Below are 21,910 nucleotides of genomic sequence, written 5' to 3' on the forward strand. Positions count from 1 at the left end.
TTCTTATGAGATTTAATAAGCGACAACATTTTGACCCCAAACCGAGAGGATTCTGGGATGTTTGTGGTTTTTTGGCTATGACTGTGGAAGGAAACGTCGCAGACCCCTCAAGGTGTTACTCGTACTGCTCGCCTCGTCGAGAGGCATCCAAATATATGAGCGGTTAAGCTGTGGGCAGTGAATTGGACGAGCAACCAATAAAACAATATGTATTATGGGGATGAATGCTTTTTGTTTTTCACAAAATAAAACAAAAGCAGTCATGCAAAAACTGATTTACCACAGCACAGCAAAATCAGTTGCACCATTCAATTCCGCTCATCCAGGCGAGGAGAATTCAATCACATTTAATCGATGCGACGTTTCTTATGAGATTTAATAAGCGACAACATTTTGACCCCAAACCGAGAGGATTCTGGGATGTTTGTGGTTTTTTGGCAATGACTGTGGAAGGAAACGTCGCAGACCCCTCAAGGTGTTACTCGTACTGCTCGCCTCGTCGAGAGGCATCCAAATATATGAGTGGTTAAGCTGTGGGCAGTGAATTGGACGAGCGACCAATAAAACAATATGTATTATGGGGATGAATGCTTTTTGCTATTCACAAAATAAAACAAAAGCGGTCATGCAAAAAGCTGATTTAACACAGCACAGCAAAATCACTTGCACCATTCAATTCTGCTCGTCCAGGCGGGGAGAATTCAATCACATTTATTCGATGCGACGTATCTTATGGGATTTAATAAGCGACAACATTTTGACCCCAAACCGAGAGGATTCTGAGATGTTTGGGGTTTATTGGCAATGATTCTGGAAAGAAACGTCGCAGACCCATCAACGTGTTACTCGTACTGATCGCCTCGTCGAGTCGCATCCAAATATATGAGTGGTTAAGCTGTGGGAAGTGAAATGGACGAGCGACCAATAAAACAATATGTATTATGGGGATGAATGCTTTTTGCTATTCACAAAATAAAACAAAAGCAGTCATGCAAAAATCTGATTTGACACAGCACAGCAAAATCATTTGCACCATTCAATTCCGATCGTCCATGCGGGGAGAATTCAATCACATTCATTCGATGCGACGTTTCTTATGGGATTTAATAAGCGACAACATTTTGACACCAAACCGAGAGGATTCTGGGATGTTTGTGGTTTTTTGGCAATGACTGTGGAAGGAAACGTCGCAGACCCATCAACGTGTTACTCGTACTGCTCGCCTCGTCGAGAGGCATCCAAATATATGAGCGGTTAAGCTGTGGGCAGTGAATTGGACGAGCAACCAATAAAACAATATGTATTATGGGGATGAATGCTTTTTGTTTTTCACAAAATAAAACAAAAGCAGTCATGCAAAAACTGATTTAGCACAGCACAGCAAAATCAGTTGCACCATTCAATTCCGCTCATCCAGGCGAGGAGAATTCAATCACATTTAATCGATGCGACGTTTCTTATGAGATTTAATAAGCGACAACATTTTGACCCCAAACCGAGAGGATTCTGGGATGTTTGTGGTTTTTTGGCAATGACTGTGGAAGGAAACGTCGCAGACCCCTCAAGGTGTTACTGGTACTGCTCGCCTCGTCGAGAGGCATCCAAATATATGAGTGGTTAAGCTGTGGGCAGTGAATTGGACGAGCGACCAATAAAACAATATGTATTATGGGGATGAATGCTTTTTGCTATTCACAAAATAAAACAAAAGCGGTCATGCAAAAAGCTGATTTAACACAGCACAGCAAAATCACTTGCACCATTCAATTCTGCTCGTCCAAGCGGGGAGAATTCAATCACATTTATTCGATGCGACGTTTCTTATGGGATTTAATAAGCGACAACATTTTGACCCCAAACCGAGAGGATTCTGAGATGTTTGGGGTTTATTGGCAATGATTCTGGAAAGAAACGTCGCAGACCCATCAACGTGTTACTCGTACTGATCGCCTCGTCGAGTCGCATCCAAATATATGAGTGGTTAAGCTGTGGGAAGTGAAATGGACGAGCGACCAATAAAACAATATGTATTATGGGGATGAATGCTTTTTGCTATTCACAAAATAAAACAAAAGCAGTCATGCAAAAATCTGATTTGACACAGCACAGCAAAATCATTTGCACCAGTCAATTCCGCTCGTCCAGGCGGGGAGAATTCAATCACATTCATTCGATGCGACGTTTCTTATGGGATTTAATAAGCGACAACATTTTCACCCCAAACCAAGAGGATTCTGGGATGTTTTGTGGTTTTTTGGCAATGACTGTGGAAGGAAACGTCGGGGACCCATCAAGGTGTTACTCGTACTGCTCGCCTCGTCGAGAGGCATCCAAATATATGAGCGGTTAAGCTGTGGGCAGTGAATTGGACGAGCAACCAATAAAACAATATGTATTATGGGGATGAATGCTTTTTGCTATTCACAAAATAAAACAAAAAGCGGTCATGCATAAAGCTGATTTAACACGGCACAGCAAAATCACTTGCACCATTCAATTCTGCTCGTCCAGGCGGGGAGAATTCAATCACATTTATTCGATGCGACGTTTCTTATGGGATTTAATAAGCGACAACATTTTGACCCCAAACCGAGAGGATTCTGAGATGTTTGGGGTTTATTGGCAATGATTCTGGAAAAAAACGTTGCAGACCCATCAGCGTGTTACTCGTACTGATCGCCTCGTCGAGACGCATCCAAATATATGAGTGGTTAAGCTGTGGGAAGTGAAATGGACGAGCGACCAATAAAACAATATGTATTATGGGGATGAATGCTTTTTGCTATTCACAAAATAAAACAAAAGCAGTCATGCAAAAATCTGATTTGACACAGCATAGCAAAATCATTTGCTCCATTCAATTCCGCTCGTCCAGGCGGGGAGAATTCAATCACATTCATTCGATGCGACGTTTCTTATGGGATTTAATAAGCGACAACATTTTGACCCCAAACCGAGAGGATTCTGGGATGTTTGTGGTTTTTTGGCAATGACTGTGGAAGGAAACGTCTGAGACCCATCAAGGTGTTACTAGTACTGCTCGCCTCGTCGAGAGGCATCCAAATATATGAGCGGTTAAGCTGTGGGCAGTGAATTGGACGAGCAACCAATAAAACAATATGTATTATGGGGATGAATGCTTTTTGCTATTCACAAAATAAAACAAAAGCAGTCATGCAAAAATCTGATTTAACACAGCACAGCAAAATCACTTGCACCATTCAATTCTGCTCGTCCAGGCGGGGAGAATTCAATCACATTTATTCGATGCGACGTTTCTTATGGGATTTAATAAGCGACAACATTTTGACCCCAAACCGAGAGGATTCTGAGATGTTTGGGGTTTATTGGCAATGCTTCTGGAAAGAAACGTCGCAGACCCATCAACGTGTTACTCGTACTGATCGCCTCGTCGAGTCGCATCCAAATATATGAGTGGTTAAGCTGTGGGAAGTGAAATGGACGAGCGACCAATAAAACAATATGTATTATGGGGATGAATGCTTTTTGCTATTCACAAAATAAAAACAAAAGCAGTCATGCAAAAATCTGATTTGACACAGCACAGCAAAATCATTTGCACCATTCAATTCCGCTCGTCCAGGCGGGGAGAATTCAATCACATTCATTCGATGCGACGTTTCTTATGGGATTTAATAAGCGACAACATTTTCACCCCAAACCAAGAGGATTCTGGGATGTTTGTGGTTTTTTGGCAATGACTGTGGAAGGAAACGTCGGGGACCCATCAAGGTGTTACTCGTACTGCTCGCCTCGTCGAGAGGCATCCAAATATATGAGCGGTTAAGCTGTGGGCAGTGAATTGGACGAGCAACCAATAAAACAATATGTATTATGGGGATGAATGCTTTTTGCTATTCACAAAATAAAACAAAAGCGGTCATGCAAAAAGCTGATCTAACACAGCACAGCAAAATCACTTGCACCATTCAATTCTGCTCGTCCAGGCGGGGAGAATTCAATCACATTTATTCGATGCGACGTTTCTTATGGGATTTAATAAGCGACAACATTTTGACCCCAAACCGAGAGGATTCTGAGATGTTTGGGGTTTATTGGCAATGATTCTGGAAAGAAACGTCGCAGACCCATCAACGTGTTACTCGTACTGATCGCCTCGTCGAGTCGCATCCAAATATATGAGTGGTTAAGCTGTGGGAAGTGAAATGGACGAGCGACCAATAAAACAATATGTATTATGGGGATGAATGCTTTTTGCTATTCACAAAATAAAACAAAAGCAGTCATGCAAAAATCTGATTTGACACAGCACAGCAAAATCATTTGCACCATTCAATTCCGCTCGTCCAGGCGGGGAGAATTCAATCACATTCATTCGATGCGACGTTTCTTATGGGATTTAATAAGCGACAACATTTTCACCCCAAACCAAGAGGATTCTGGGATGTTTTGTGGTTTTTTGGCAATGACTGTGGAAGGAAACGTCGGGGACACATCAAGGTGTTACTCGTACTGCTCGGCTCGTCGAGAGGCATCCAAATATATGAGCGGTTAAGCTGTGGGCAGTGAATTGGACGAGCAACCAATAAAACAATATGTATTATGGGGATTAATGCTTTTTGCTATTCACAAAATAAAACAAAAGCAGTCATGCAAAAAGCTGATTCACCACAGCACAGCAAAATCAGTTGCACCATTCAATTCCGCTCATCCAGGCGAGGAGAATTCAATCACATTTATTCGATGCGACATTTCTTATGAGATTTAATAAGCGACAACATTTTGACCCCAAACCGAGAGGATTCTGGGATGTTTGTGGTTTTTTGGCAATGACTGTGGAAGGAAACGTCGCAGACCCCTCAAGGTGTTACTCGTACTGCTCGCCTCGTCGAGAGGCATCCAAATATATGAGTGGTTAAGCTGTGGGCAGTGAATTGGACGAGCGACCAATAAAACAATATGTATTATGCGGATGAATGCTTTTTGTTTTTCACAAAATAAAACAAAAGCAGTCATGCAAAAAGCTGATTTACCACAGCACAGCAAAATCAGTTGTACCATTCAATTCCGCTCATCCAAGCGGGGAGAATTCAATCACATTTATTCGATGCGACGTTTCTTAATGGATTTAATAAGCGACAACATTTTGACCCCAAACCGAGAGGATTCTGGGATGTTTGTGGTTTTTTGGCAATGACTGTGGAAGGAAACGTCGCAGACCCCTCAAGGTGTTACTCGTACTGCCCGCCTCGTCGAGAGGCATCCAAATATATGAGTGGTTAAGCTGTGGGCAGTGAATTGGCCGAGCGACCAATAAAACAATATGTATTATGGGGATGAATGCTTTTTGTTTTTCACAAAATAAAACAAAAGCAGTCATGCAAAAATCTGATTTACCACAGCACAGCAAAATCAGTTGCACCATTCAATTCCGCTCATCCAGGCGAGGAGAATTCAATCACATTTATTCGATGCGACGTTTCATTTGAGATTTAATAAGCGACAACATTTTGACCCCAAAACGAGAGGATTCTGGGATGTTTGTGGGTTTTTGGCAATGACTGTGGAAGGAAACGTCGCAGACCCCTCAAGGTGTTACTCGTACTGCTCGCCTCGTCGAGAGGCATCCAAATATATGAGTGGTTAAGCTGTGGGCAGTGAATTGGACGAGCGACCAATAAAACAATATGTATTATGGGGATGAATGCTTTTTGTTTTTCACAAAATAAAACAAAAGCAGTCATGCAAAAAGCTGATTTACCACAGCACAACAAAATCAGTTGCACCATTCAATTCTGCTCATCCAAGCGGGGAGAATTCAATCACATTTATTCGATGCGACGTTTCTTATGGGATTTAATAAGCGACAACATTTTAACTCCAAACCGAGAGGATTCTGAGATGTTTGCGGTATTTTGGCAATTATTCTGGAAGGAAACGTCGCGGACCCATCAACGTGGTACTCGTACTGCTCGCCTCGTCTAGAGGCATCCAAATATATGAGTGGTTAATCTGTTGGCAGTGAATTGGACGAGCGACCAATAAAACAATATGTATTATGGGGATGAATGCTTTTTGCAATTCACAAAATAAAACAAAAGCGGTCATGCAAAAATCTGATTTGATACAGCACAGCAAAATGATTTGCACCATTCAATTCCGCTCGTCCAGGCGGGGAGAATTCAATCACATTCATTCGATGCGACGTTTCTTATGGGATTTAATAAGCGACAACATTTTCACCCCAAACCAAGAGGATTCTGGGATGTTTGTGGTTTTTTGGCAATGACTGTGGAAGGAAACGTCGGGGACCCATCAAGCTGTTACTCGTACTGCTCGCCTCGTCGAGAGGCATCCAAATATATGAGCGGTTAAGCTGTGGGCAGTGAATTGGACGAGCAACCAATAAAACAATATGTATTATGGGGATGAATGCTTTTTGTTTTTCACAAAATAAAACAAAAGCAGTCATGCAAAAATCTGATTTGACACAGCACAGCAAAATCATTTGCACCATTCAATTCCGCTCGTCCATGCGGGGAGAATTCAATCACATTCATTCGATGCGACGTTTCTTATGGGATTTAATAAGCGACAACATTTTGACACCAAACCGAGAGGATTCTGGGATGTTTGTGGTTTTTTGGCAATGACTGTGGAAGGAAACGTCGCAGACCCATCAACGTGTTACTCGTACTGATCGCCTCGTCGAGACGCATCCAAATATATGAGTGGTTAAGCTGTGGGAAGTGAAATGGACGAGCGACCAATAAAACAATATGTATTATGGGGATGAATGCTTTATGCTATTCACAAAATAAAACAAAAGCAGTCATGCAAAAATCTGATTTGACACAGCACAGCAAAATCATTTGCACCATTCAATTCCGCTCGTCCAGGCGGGGAGAATTCAATCACATTCATTCGATGCGACGTTTCTTATGGGATTTAATAAGCGACAACATTTTCACCCCAAACCAAGAGGATTCTGGGATGTTTGTGGTTTTTTGGCAATGACTGTGGAAGGAAACGTCGGGGACCCATCAAGGTGTTACTCGTACTGCTCGCCTCGTCGAGAGGCATCCAAATATATGAGCGGTTAAGCTGTGGGCAGTGAATTGGACGAGCAACCAATAAAACAATATGTATTATGGGGATGAATGCTTTTTGTTTTTCACAAAATAAAACAAAAGCAGTCATGCAAAAACTGATTTAGCACAGCACAGCAAAATCAGTTGCACCATTCAATTCCGCTCATCCAGGCGAGGAGAATTCAATCACATTTAATCGATGCGACGTTTCTTATGAGATTTAATAAGCGACAACATTTTGACCCCAAACCGAGAGGATTCTGGGATGTTTGTGGTTTTTTGGCAATGACTGTGGAAGGAAACGTCGCAGACCCCTCAAGGTGTTACTGGTACTGCTCGCCTCGTCGAGAGGCATCCAAATATATGAGTGGTTAAGCTGTGGGCAGTGAATTGGACGAGCGACCAATAAAACAATATGTATTATGGGGATGAATGCTTTTTGCTATTCACAAAATAAAACAAAAGCGGTCATGCAAAAAGCTGATTTAACACAGCACAGCAAAATCACTTGCACCATTCAATTCTGCTCGTCCAGGCGGGGAGAATTCAATCACATTTATTCGATGCGACGTTTCTTATGGGATTTAATAAGCGACAACATTTTGACCCCAAACCGAGAGGATTCTGAGATGTTTGGGGTTTATTGGCAATGATTCTGGAAAGAAACGTCGCAGACCCATCAACGTGTTACTCGTACTGATCGCCTCGTCGAGTCGCATCCAAATATATGAGTGGTTAAGCTGTGGGAAGTGAAATGGACGAGCGACCAATAAAACAATATGTATTATGGGGATGAATGCTTTTTGCTATTCACAAAATAAAACAAAAGCAGTCATGCAAAAATCTGATTTGACACAGCACAGCAAAATCATTTGCACCAGTCAATTCCGCTCGTCCAGGCGGGGAGAATTCAATCACATTCATTCGATGCGACGTTTCTTATGGGATTTAATAAGCGACAACATTTTCACCCCAAACCAAGAGGATTCTGGGATGTTTTGTGGTTTTTTGGCAATGACTGTGGAAGGAAACGTCGGGGACCCATCAAGGTGTTACTCGTACTGCTCGCCTCGTCGAGAGGCATCCAAATATATGAGCGGTTAAGCTGTGGGCAGTGAATTGGACGAGCAACCAATAAAACAATATGTATTATGGGGATGAATGCTTTTTGCAATTCACAAAATAAAACAAAAAGCGGTCATGCATAAAGCTGATTTAACATGGCACAGCAAAATCACTTGCACCATTCAATTCTGCTCGTCCAGGCGGGGAGAATTCAATCACATTTATTCGATGCGACGTTTCTTATGGGATTTAATAAGCGACAACATTTTGACCCCAAACCGAGAGGATTCTGAGATGTTTGGGGTTTATTGGCAATGATTCTGGAAAAAAACGTTGCAGACCCATCAGCGTGTTACTCGTACTGATCGCCTCGTCGAGACGCATCCAAATATATGAGTGGTTAAGCTGTGGGAAGTGAAATGGACGAGCGACCAATAAAACAATATGTATTATGGGGATGAATGCTTTTTGCTATTCACAAAATAAAACAAAAGCAGTCATGCAAAAATCTGATTTGACACAGCATAGCAAAATCATTTGCTCCATTCAATTCCGCTCGTCCAGGCGGGGAGAATTCAATCACATTCATTCGATGCGACGTTTCTTATGGGATTTAATAAGCGACAACATTTTCACCCCAAACCAAGAGGATTCTGGGATGTTTGTGGTTTTTTGGCAATGACTGTGGAAGGAAACGTCGGGGACCCATCAAGGTGTTACTCGTACTGCTCGCCTCGTCGAGAGGCATCCAAATATATGAGCGGTTAAGCTGTGGGCGGTGAATTGGACGAGCAACCAATAAAACAATATGTATTATGGGAATGAATGCTTTTTGCTATTCACAAAATAAAACAAAAGCGGTCATGCAAAAATCTGATTTAACACAGCACAGCAAAATCACTTGCACCATTCAATTCTGCTCGTCCAGGCGGGGAGAATTCAATCACATTTATTCGATGCGACGTTTCTTATGGGATTTAATAAGCGACAACATTTTGACCCCAAACCGAGAGGATTCTGAGATGTTTGGGGTTTATTGGCAATGATTCTGGAAAGAAACGTCGCAGACCCATCAACGTGTTACTCGTACTGATCGCCTCGTCGAGTCGCATCCAAATATATGAGTGGTTAAGCTGTGGGAAGTGAAATGGACGAGCGACCAATAAAACAATATGTATTATGGGGATTAATGCTTTTTGCTATTCACAAAATAAAACAAAAGCAGTCATGCAAAAATCTGATTTGACACAGCACAGCAAAATCATTTGCTCCATTCAATTCCGCTCGTCCAGGCGGGGAGAATTCAATCACATTCATTCGATGCGACGTTTCTTATGGGATTTAATAAGCGACAACATTTTCACCCCAAACCAAGAGGATTCTGGGATGTTTGTGGTTTTTTAGCAATGACTGTGGAAGGAAACGTCGGGGACCCATCAAGTTGTTACTCTTACTGCTCGCCTCGTCGAGAGGCATCCAAATATATGAGCGGTTAAGCTGTGGGCAGTGAATTGGACGAGCAACCAATAAAACAATATGTATTATGGGGATGAATGCTTTTTGTTTTTCACAAAATAAAACAAAAGCAGTCATGCAAAAAGCTGATTTACCACAGCACAGCAAAATCAGTTGCACCATTCAATTCCGCTCGTCCAGGCGGGGAGAATTCAATCACATTCATTCGATGCGACGTTTCTTATGGGATTTAATAAGCGACAACATTTTCACCCCAAACCGAGAGGATTCTGAGATGTTTGGGGTTTATTGGCAATGCTTCTGGAAAGAAACGTCGCAGACCCATCAACGTGTTACTCGTACTGATCGCCTCGTCGAGTCGCATCCAAATATATGAGTGGTTAAGCTGTGGGAAGTGAAATGGACGAGCGACCAATAAAACAATATGTATTATGGGGATGAATGCTTTTTGCTATTCACAAAATAAAAACAAAAGCAGTCATGCAAAAATCTGATTTGACACAGCACAGCAAAATCATTTGCACCATTCAATTCCGCTCGTCCAGGCGGGGAGAATTCAATCACATTCATTCGATGCGACGTTTCTTATGGGATTTAATAAGCGACAACATTTTCACCCCAAACCAAGAGGATTCTGGGATGTTTGTGGTTTTTTGGCAATGACTGTGGAAGGAAACGTCGGGGACCCATCAAGGTGTTACTCGTACTGCTCGCCTCGTCGAGAGGCATCCAAATATATGAGCGGTTAAGCTGTGGGCAGTGAATTGGACGAGCAACCAATAAAACAATATGTATTATGGGGATGAATGCTTTTTGCTATTCACAAAATAAAACAAAAGCGGTCATGCAAAAAGCTGATCTAACACAGCACAGCAAAATCACTTGCACCATTCAATTCTGCTCGTCCAGGCGGGGAGAATTCAATCACATTTATTCGATGCGACGTTTCTTATGGGATTTAATAAGCGACAACATTTTGACCCCAAACCGAGAGGATTCTGAGATGTTTGGGGTTTATTGGCAATGATTCTGGAAAGAAACGTCGCAGACCCATCAACGTGTTACTCGTACTGATCGCCTCGTCGAGTCGCATCCAAATATATGAGTGGTTAAGCTGTGGGAAGTGAAATGGACGAGCGACCAATAAAACAATATGTATTATGGGGATGAATGCTTTTTGCTATTCACAAAATAAAACAAAAGCAGTCATGCAAAAATCTGATTTGACACAGCACAGCAAAATCATTTGCACCATTAAATTCCGCTCGTCCAGGCGGGGAGAATTCAATCACATTCATTCGATGCGACGTTTCTTATGGGATTTAATAAGCGACAACATTTTCACCCCAAACCAAGAGGATTCTGGGATGTTTTGTGGTTTTTTGGCAATGACTGTGGAAGGAAACGTCGGGGACACATCAAGGTGTTACTCGTACTGCTCGCCTCGTCGAGAGGCATCCAAATATATGAGCGGTTAAGCTGTGGGCAGTGAATTGGACGAGCAACCAATAAAACAATATGTATTATGGGGATGAATGCTTTTTGTTTTTCACAAAATAAAACAAAAGCAGTCATGCAAAAAGCTGATTTACCACAGCACAGCAAAATCAGTTGCACCATTCAATTCCGCTCGTCCAGGCGGGGAGAATTCAATCACATTCATTCGATGCGACGTTTCTTATGGGATTTAATAAGCGACAACATTTTCACCTCAAACCAAGAGGATTCTGGGATGTTTGTGGTTTTTTGGCAATGACTGTGGAAGGAAACGTCTGAGACCCATCAAGGTGTTACTAGTACTGCTCGCCTCGTCGAGAGGCATCCAAATATATGAGCGGTTAAGCTGTGGGCAGTGAATTGGACGAGCAACCAATAAAACAATATGTATTATGGGGATGAATGCTTTTTGCTATTCACAAAATAAAACAAAAGCAGTCATGCAAAAATCTGATTTAACACAGCACAGCAAAATCACTTGCACCATTCAATTCTGCTCGTCCAGGCGGGGAGAATACAATCACATTTATTCGATGCGACGTTTCTTATGGGATTTAATAAGCGACAACATTTTGACCCCAAACCGAGAGGATTCTGAGATGTTTGGGGTTTATTGGCAATGCTTCTGGAAAGAAACGTCGCAGACCCATCAACGTGTTACTCGTACTGATCGCCTCGTCGAGTCGCATCCAAATATATGAGTGGTTAAGCTGTGGGAAGTGAAATGGACGAGCGACCAATAAAACAATATGTATTATGGGGATGAATGCTTTTTGCTATTCACAAAATAAAAACAAAAGCAGTCATGCAAAAATCTGATTTGACACAGCACAGCAAAATCATTTGCACCATTCAATTCCGCTCGTCCAGGCGGGGAGAATTCAATCACATTCATTCGATGCGACGTTTCTTATGGGATTTAATAAGCGACAACATTTTCACCCCAAACCAAGAGGATTCTGGGATGTTTGTGGTTTTTTAGCAATGACTGTGGAAGGAAACGTCGGGGACCCATCAAGTTGTTACTCTTACTGCTCGCCTCGTCGAGAGGCATCCAAATATATGAGCGGTTAAGCTGTGGGCAGTGAATTGGACGAGCAACCAATAAAACAATATGTATTATGGGGATGAATGCTTTTTGTTTTTCACAAAATAAAACAAAAGCAGTCATGCAAAAAGCTGATTTACCACAGCACAGCAAAATCAGTTGCACCATTCAATTCCGCTCGTCCAGGCGGGGAGAATTCAATCACATTCATTCGATGCGACGTTTCTTATGGGATTTAATAAGCGACAACATTTTCACCCCAAACCGAGAGGATTCTGAGATGTTTGGGGTTTATTGGCAATGCTTCTGGAAAGAAACGTCGCAGACCCATCAACGTGTTACTCGTACTGATCGCCTCGTCGAGTCGCATCCAAATATATGAGTGGTTAAGCTGTGGGAAGTGAAATGGACGAGCGACCAATAAAACAATATGTATTATGGGGATGAATGCTTTTTGCTATTCACAAAATAAAAACAAAAGCAGTCATGCAAAAATCTGATTTGACACAGCACAGCAAAATCATTTGCACCATTCAATTCCGCTCGTCCAGGCGGGGAGAATTCAATCACATTCATTCGATGCGACGTTTCTTATGGGATTTAATAAGCGACAACATTTTCACCCCAAACCAAGAGGATTCTGGGATGTTTGTGGTTTTTTGGCAATGACTGTGGAAGGAAACGTCGGGGACCCATCAAGGTGTTACTCGTACTGCTCGCCTCGTCGAGAGGCATCCAAATATATGAGCGGTTAAGCTGTGGGCAGTGAATTGGACGAGCAACCAATAAAACAATATGTATTATGGGGATGAATGCTTTTTGCTATTCACAAAATAAAACAAAAGCGGTCATGCAAAAAGCTGATCTAACACAGCACAGCAAAATCACTTGCACCATTCAATTCTGCTCGTCCAGGCGGGGAGAATTCAATCACATTTATTCGATGCGACGTTTCTTATGGGATTTAATAAGCGACAACATTTTGACCCCAAACCGAGAGGATTCTGAGATGTTTGGGGTTTATTGGCAATGATTCTGGAAAGAAACGTCGCAGACCCATCAACGTGTTACTCGTACTGATCGCCTCGTCGAGTCGCATCCAAATATATGAGTGGTTAAGCTGTGGGAAGTGAAATGGACGAGCGACCAATAAAACAATATGTATTATGGGGATGAATGCTTTTTGCTATTCACAAAATAAAACAAAAGCAGTCATGCAAAAATCTGATTTGACACAGCACAGCAAAATCATTTGCACCATTAAATTCCGCTCGTCCAGGCGGGGAGAATTCAATCACATTCATTCGATGCGACGTTTCTTATGGGATTTAATAAGCGACAACATTTTCACCCCAAACCAAGAGGATTCTGGGATGTTTTGTGGTTTTTTGGCAATGACTGTGGAAGGAAACGTCGGGGACACATCAAGGTGTTACTCGTACTGCTCGCCTCGTCGAGAGGCATCCAAATATATGAGCGGTTAAGCTGTGGGCAGTGAATTGGACGAGCAACCAATAAAACAATATGTATTATGGGGATGAATGCTTTTTGTTTTTCACAAAATAAAACAAAAGCAGTCATGCAAAAAGCTGATTTACCACAGCACAGCAAAATCAGTTGCACCATTCAATTCCGCTCGTCCAGGCGGGGAGAATTCAATCACATTCATTCGATGCGACGTTTCTTATGGGATTTAATAAGCGACAACATTTTCACCTCAAACCAAGAGGATTCTGGGATGTTTGTGGTTTTTTGGCAATGACTGTGGAAGGAAACGTCTGAGACCCATCAAGGTGTTACTAGTACTGCTCGCCTCGTCGAGAGGCATCCAAATATATGAGCGGTTAAGCTGTGGGCAGTGAATTGGACGAGCAACCAATAAAACAATATGTATTATGGGGATGAATGCTTTTTGCTATTCACAAAATAAAACAAAAGCAGTCATGCAAAAATCTGATTTAACACAGCACAGCAAAATCACTTGCACCATTCAATTCTGCTCGTCCAGGCGGGGAGAATACAATCACATTTATTCGATGCGACGTTTCTTATGGGATTTAATAAGCGACAACATTTTGACCCCAAACCGAGAGGATTCTGAGATGTTTGGGGTTTATTGGCAATGCTTCTGGAAAGAAACGTCGCAGACCCATCAACGTGTTACTCGTACTGATCGCCTCGTCGAGTCGCATCCAAATATATGAGTGGTTAAGCTGTGGGAAGTGAAATGGACGAGCGACCAATAAAACAATATGTATTATGGGGATGAATGCTTTTTGCTATTCACAAAATAAAAACAAAAGCAGTCATGCAAAAATCTGATTTGACACAGCACAGCAAAATCATTTGCACCATTCAATTCCGCTCGTCCAGGCGGGGAGAATTCAATCACATTCATTCGATGCGACGTTTCTTATGGGATTTAATAAGCGACAACATTTTCACCCCAAACCAAGAGGATTCTGGGATGTTTGTGGTTTTTTGGCAATGACTGTGGAAGGAAACGTCGGGGACCCATCAAGGTGTTACTCGTACTGCTCGCCTCGTCGAGAGGCATCCAAATATATGAGCGGTTAAGCTGTGGGCAGTGAATTGGACGAGCAACCAATAAAACAATATGTATTATGGGGATGAATGCTTTTTGCTATTCACAAAATAAAACAAAAGCGGTCATGCAAAAAGCTGATCTAACACAGCACAGCAAAATCACTTGCACCATTCAATTCTGCTCGTCCAGGCGGGGAGAATTCAATCACATTTATTCGATGCGACGTTTCTTATGGGATTTAATAAGCGACAACATTTTGACCCCAAACCGAGAGAATTCTGAGATGTTTGGGGTTTATTGGCAATGATTCTGGAAAGAAACGTCGCAGACCCATCAACGTGTTACTCGTACTGATCGCCTCGTCGAGTCGCATCCAAATATATGAGTGGTTAAGCTGTGGGAAGTGAAATGGACGAGCGACCAATAAAACAATATGTATTATGGGGATGAATGCTTTTTGCTATTCACAAAATAAAACAAAAGCAGTCATGCAAAAATCTGATTTGACACAGCACAGCAAAATCATTTGCACCATTCAATTCCGCTCGTCCAGGCGGGGAGAATTCAATCACATTCATTCGATGCGACGTTTCTTATGGGATTTAATAAGCGACAACATTTTCACCCCAAACCAAGAGGATTCTGGGATGTTTTGTGGTTTTTTGGCAATGACTGTGGAAGGAAACGTCGGGGACACATCAAGGTGTTACTCCTACTGCTCGCCTCGTCGAGAGGCATCCAAATATATGAGCGGTTAAGCTGTGGGCAGTGAATTGGACGAGCAACCAATAAAACAATATGTATTATGGGGATTAATGCTTTTTGCTATTCACAAAATAAAACAAAAGCAGTCATGCAAAAAGCTGATTCACCACAGCACAGCAAAATCAGTTGCACCATTCAATTCCGCTCATCCAGGCGAGGAGAATTCAATCACATTTATTCGATGCGACATTTCTTATGAGATTTAATAAGCGACAACATTTTGACCCCAAACCGAGAGGATTCTGGGATGTTTGTGGTTTTTTGGCAATGACTTTGGAAGGAAACGTCGCAGACCCCTCAAGGTGTTACTCGTACTGCTCGCCTCGTCGAGAGGCATCCAAATATATGAGTGGTTAAGCTGTGGGCAGTGAATTGGACGAGCGACCAATAAAACAATATGTATTATGCGGATGAATGCTTTTTGTTTTTCACAAAATAAAACAAAAGCAGTCATGCAAAAAGCTGATTTACCACAGCACAGCAAAATCAGTTGTACCATTCAATTCCGCTCATCCAAGCGGGGAGAATTCAATCACATTTATTCGATGCGACGTTTCTTAATGGATTTAATAAGCGACAACATTTTGACCCCAAACCGAGAGGATTCTGGGATGTTTGTGGTTTTTTGGCAATGACTGTGGAAGGAAACGTCGCAGACCCCTCAAGGTGTTACTCGTACTGCCCGCCTCGTCGAGAGGCATCCAAATATATGAGTGGTTAAGCTGTGGGCAGTGAATTGGCCGAGCGACCAATAAAACAATATGTATTATGGGGATGAATGCTTTTTGTTTTTCACAAAATAAAACAAAAGCAGTCATGCAAAAATCTGATTTACCACAGCACAGCAAAATCAGTTGCACCATTCAATTCCGCTCATCCAGGCGAGGAGAATTCAATCACATTTATTCGATGCGACGTTTCATTTGAGATTTAATAAGCGACAACATTTTGACCCCAAAACGAGAGGATTCTGGGATGTTTGTGGGTTTTTGGCAATGACTGTGGAAGGAAACGTCGCAGACCCCTCAAGGTGTTACTCGTACTGCTCGCCTCGTCGAGAGGCATCCAAATATATGAGTGGTTAAGCTGTGGGCAGTGAATTGGACGAGCGACCAATAAAACAATATGTATTATGGGGATGAATGCTTTTTGTTTTTCACAAAATAAAACAAAAGCAGTCATGCAAAAAGCTGATTTACCACAGCACAACAAAATCAGTTGCACCATTCAATTCTGCTCATCCAAGCGGGGAGAATTCAATCACATTTATTCGATGCGACGTTTCTTATGTGATTTAATAAGCGACAACATTTTAACTCCAAACCGAGAGGATTCTGAGATGTTTGCGGTATTTTGGCAATTATTCTGGAAGGAAACGTCGCGGACCCATCAACGTGGTACTCGTACTGCTCGCCTCGTCTAGAGGCATCCAAATATATGAGTGGTTAATCTGTTGGCAGTGAATTGGACGAGCGACCAATAAAACAATATGTATTATGGGGATGAATGCTTTTTGCAATTCACAAAATAAAACAAAAGCGGTCATGCAAAAATCTGATTTGATACAGCACAGCAAAATGATTTGCACCATTCAATTCCGCTCGTCCAGGCGGGGAGAATTCAATCACATTCATTCGATGCGACGTTTCTTATGGGATTTAATAAGCGACAACATTTTCACCCCAAACCAAGAGGATTCTGGGATGTTTGTGGTTTTTTGGCAATGACTGTGGAAGGAAACGTCGGGGACCCATCAAGCTGTTACTCGTACTGCTCGCCTCGTCGAGAGGCATCCAAATATATGAGCGGTTAAGCTGTGGGCAGTGAATTGGACGAGCAACCAATAAAACAATATGTATTATGGGGATGAATGCTTTTTGTTTTTCACAAAATAAAACAAAAGCAGTCATGCAAAACTGATTTACCACAGCACAGCAAAATCAGTTGCACCATTCAATTCCGCTCATCTAGGCGAGGAGAATTCAATCACATTTAATCGATGCGACGTTTCTTATGAGATTTAATAAGCGACAACATTTTGACCCCAAACCGAGAGGATTCTGGGATGTTTGTGGTTTTTTGGCAATGACTGTGGAAGGAAACGTCGCAGACCCCTCAAGGTGTTACTCGTACTGCTCGCCTCGTCGAGAGGCATCCAAATATATGAGTGGTTAAGCTGTGGGCAGTGAATTGGACGAGCGACCAATAAAACAATATGTATTATGGGGATGAATGCTTTTTGCTATTCACAAAATAAAACAAAAGCGGTCATGCAAAAAGCTGATTTAACACAGCACAGCAAAATCACTTGCACCATTCAATTCTGCTCGTCCAGGCGGGGAGAATTCAATCACATTTATTGATGCGACGTTTCTTATGGGATTTAATAAGCGACAACATTTTGACCCCAAACCGAGAGGATTCTGAGATGTTTGGGGTTTATTGGCAATGATTCTGGAAAGAAACGTCGCAGACCCATCAACGTGTTACTCGTACTGCTCGCCTCGTCGAGAGGCATCCAAATATATGAGCGGTTAAGCTGTGGGCAGTGAATTGGACGAGCAACCAATAAAACAATATGTATTTTGGGGATGAATGCTTTTTGTTTTTCACAAAATAAAACAAAAGCAGTCATGCAAAAAGCTGATTTACCACAGCACAGCAAAATCAGTTGCACCATTCAATTCCGCTCATCCAGGCGAGGAGAATTCAATCATATTTATTCGATGCGACATTTCTTATGAGATTTAATAAGCGACAACATTTTGACCACAAACCAAGAGGATTCTGGGATGTTTGTGGTTTTTTGGCAATTACTGTGGAAGGAAACATCGCAGACCCCTCAAGGTGTTACTCGTACTGCTCGCCTCGTCGAGAGGCATCCAAATATATGAGTGGTTAAGCTGTGGGCAGTGAATTGGACGAGCGACCAATAAAACAATATGTATTATGGGGATGAATGCTTTTTGTTTTTCACAAAATAAAACAAAAGCAGTCATGCAAAAAGCTGATTTACCACAGCACAGCAAAATCAGTTGTACCATTCAATTCCGCTCATCCAAGCGGGGAGAATTCAATCACATTTATTCGATGCGACGTTTCTTAATGGATTTAATAAGCGACAACATTTTGACCCCAAACCGAGAGGATTCTGGGATGTTTGTGTTTTTTTGGCAATGACTGTGGAAGGAAACGTCGCAGACCCCTCAAGGTGTTATTGGTACTGCTCGCCTCGTCGAGAGGCATCCAAATATATGAGTGGTTAAGCTGTGGGCAGTGAATTGGCCGAGCGACCAATAAAACAATATGTATTATGGGGATGAATGCTTTTTGTTTTTCACCAAATAAAACAAATGCAGTCATGCAAAAAGCTGATTTACCACAGCACAGCAAAATCAGTTGCACCATTCAATTCCGCTCATCCAAGCGGGGAGAATTAAATCACATTTATTCGATGCGACGTTTCTTATGGGATTTAATAAGCGACAACATTTTAACCCCAAACCGAGAGGATTCTGAGATGTTTGCGGTATGTTGGCAATGATTCTGGAAGGAAACGTCGCAGACCCATCAACGTGGTACTCGTACTGCTCACCTCCTCGAGAGGCATCCAAATATATGAGTGGTTAAGCTGTGAGCAGTGAATTGGACGAGCGACCAATAAAACAATATGTATTATGGGGATGAATGCTTTTTGTTTTTCACAAAATAAAACAAAAGCAGTCATGCAAAAAGCTGATTTACCACAGCACAGCAAAATCAGTTGTACCATTCAATTCCGCTCATCCAGGTGAGGAGAATTCAATCACATTTATTCGATGCGACGTTTCTTATGGGATTTAATAAGCGACAACATTTTGACCCCAAACCGAGAGGATTCTGGGATGTTTGTGGTTTTTTGGCAATGACTGTGGAAGGAAACGTCGCAGACCCCTCAAGGTGTTACTCGTACTGCCCGCCTCATCGAGAGGCATCCAAATATAGGAGTGGTTAAGGTGTGGGCAGTGAATTGGCCGAGCGACCAATAAAACAATATGTATTATGGGGATGAATGCTTTTTGTTTTTCACAAAATAAAACAAAAGCAGTCATGCAAAAAGCTGATTTACCACAGCACAGCAAAATCAGTTGCACAATTCAATTCCGCTCATCCAAGCGCGGAGAATTCAATCACATTTATTCGATGCGACGCTTCTTATGGGATTTAATAAGCGACAACATTTTAACCCCAAACCGAGAGGATTCTGAGATGTTTGCGGTATTTTGGCAATGATTCTGGAAGGAAACGTCACAGACCCATCAACGTGGTACTCGTACTGCTCGCCTCCTCGAGAGGCATCCAAATATATGAGTGGTTAAGCTGTGGGCAGTGAATTGGATGAGCGACCAATAAAACAATATGTATTATGGGGATGAATGCTTTTGTTTTTCACAAAATAAAACAAAAGCAGTCATGCAAAAATCTGATTTAAAACAGCAAAGCAAAATCAGTTGCACCATTCAATTCCGCTCAACCAAGCGGGGAGAATTCAATCACATTTATTCGATGCGACGTTTCTTATGGGATTTAATAAGCGACAACATTTTAACCCCAAACCGAGAGGATTCTGAGATGTTTGCGGTATTTTGGCAATGATTCTGGAAGGAAACGTCGCAGACCCATCAACGTGGTACTCGTACTGCTCACCTCCTCGAGAGGCATCCAAATATATGAGTGGTTAAGCTGTGAGCAGTGAATTGGACGAGCGACCAATAAAACAATATGTATTATGGGGATGAATGCTTTTTGTTTTTCACAAAATAAAACAAAAGCAGTCATGCAAAAAGCTGATTTACCACAGCACAGCAAAATCAGTTGTACCATTCAATTCCGCTCATCCAAGCGGGCAGAATTCAATCACATTTATTCGATGCGACGTTTCTTATGGGATTTAATAAGCGACAACATTTTGACCCCAAACCGAGAGGATTCTGGGATGTTTGTGGTTTTTTGGCAATGACTGTGGAAGGAAACGTCGCAGACCCCTCAAGGTGTTACTCGTACTGCCCGCCTCGTCGAGAGGCATCCAAATATAGGAGTGGTTAAGGTGTGGGCAGTGAATTGGCCGAGCGACCAATAAAACAATATGTATTATGGGGATGAATGCTTTTTGTTTTTTACAAAATAAAACAAAAGCAGTCATGCAAAAAGCTGATTTACCACAGCACAGCAAAATCAGTTGCACCATTCAATTCCGCTCATCCAAGCGGGGAGAATTCAATCACATTTATTCGATGCGACGCTTCTTATGGGATTTAATAAGCGACAACATTTTAACCCCAAACCGAGAGGATTCTGAGATGTTTGCGGTATTTTGGCAATGATTCTGGAAGGAAACGTCACAGACCCATCAACGTGGTACTCGTACTGCTCGCCTCCTCGAGAGGCATCCAAATATATGAGTGGTTAAGCTGTGGGCAGTGAATTGGATGAGCGACCAATAAAACAATATGTATTATGGGGATGAATGCTTTTGTTTTTCACAAAATAAAACAAAAGCAGTCATGCAAAAATCTGATTTAAAACAGCAAAGCAAAATCAGTTATACCATTCAATTCCGCTCATCCAAGCGGGGAGAATTCAATCACATTTATTCGATGCGACGTTTCTTATGGGATTTAATAAGCGACAACATTTTAACCCCAAACCGAGAGGATTCTGAGATGTTTGCGGTATTTTGGCAATGATTCTGGAAGGAAACGTCGCAGACCCATCAACGTGGTACTCGTACTGCTCACCTCCTCGAGAGGCATCCAAATATATGAGTGGTTAAGCTGTGAGTCGTGAATTGGACGAGCGACCAATAAAACAATATGTATTATGGGGATGAATGCTTTTTGTTTTTCACAAAATAAAACAAAAGCAGTCATGCAAAAAGCTGATTTACCACAGCACAGCAAAATCAGTTGTACCATTCAATTCCGCTCATCCAAGCGGGCAGAATTCAATCACATTTATTCGATGCGACGTTTCTTATGGGATTTAATAAGCGACAACATTTTGACCCCAAACCGAGAGGATTCTGGGATGTTTGTGGTTTTTTGGCAATGACTGTTGAAGGAAACGTCGCAGACCCCTCAAGGTGTTACTCGTACTGCCCGCCTCGTCGAGAGGCATCCAAATATAGGAGTGGTTAAGGTGTGGGCAGTGAATTGGCCGAGCGACCAATAAAACAATATGTATTATGCGGATGAATGCTTTTTGTTTTTCACAAAATAAAACAAAAGCAGTCATGCAAAAAGCTGATTTACCACAGCACAGCAAAATCAGTTGTACCATTCAATTCCGCTCATCCAGGTGAGGAGAATTCAATCACATTTATTCGATGCGACGTTTCTTATGGGATTTAATAAGCGACAACATTTTGACCCCAAACCGAGAGGATTCTGGGATGTTTGT

Source organism: Petromyzon marinus, chromosome 47 (genome assembly GCF_048934315.1).
Source record: "Petromyzon marinus isolate PM22_M1 ecotype Great Lakes invasive population chromosome 47, UKy_Petmar_22M1.pri1.0, whole genome shotgun sequence".
In the NCBI taxonomy this organism is placed as follows: Eukaryota; Metazoa; Chordata; class Hyperoartia; order Petromyzontiformes; family Petromyzontidae; genus Petromyzon; species Petromyzon marinus.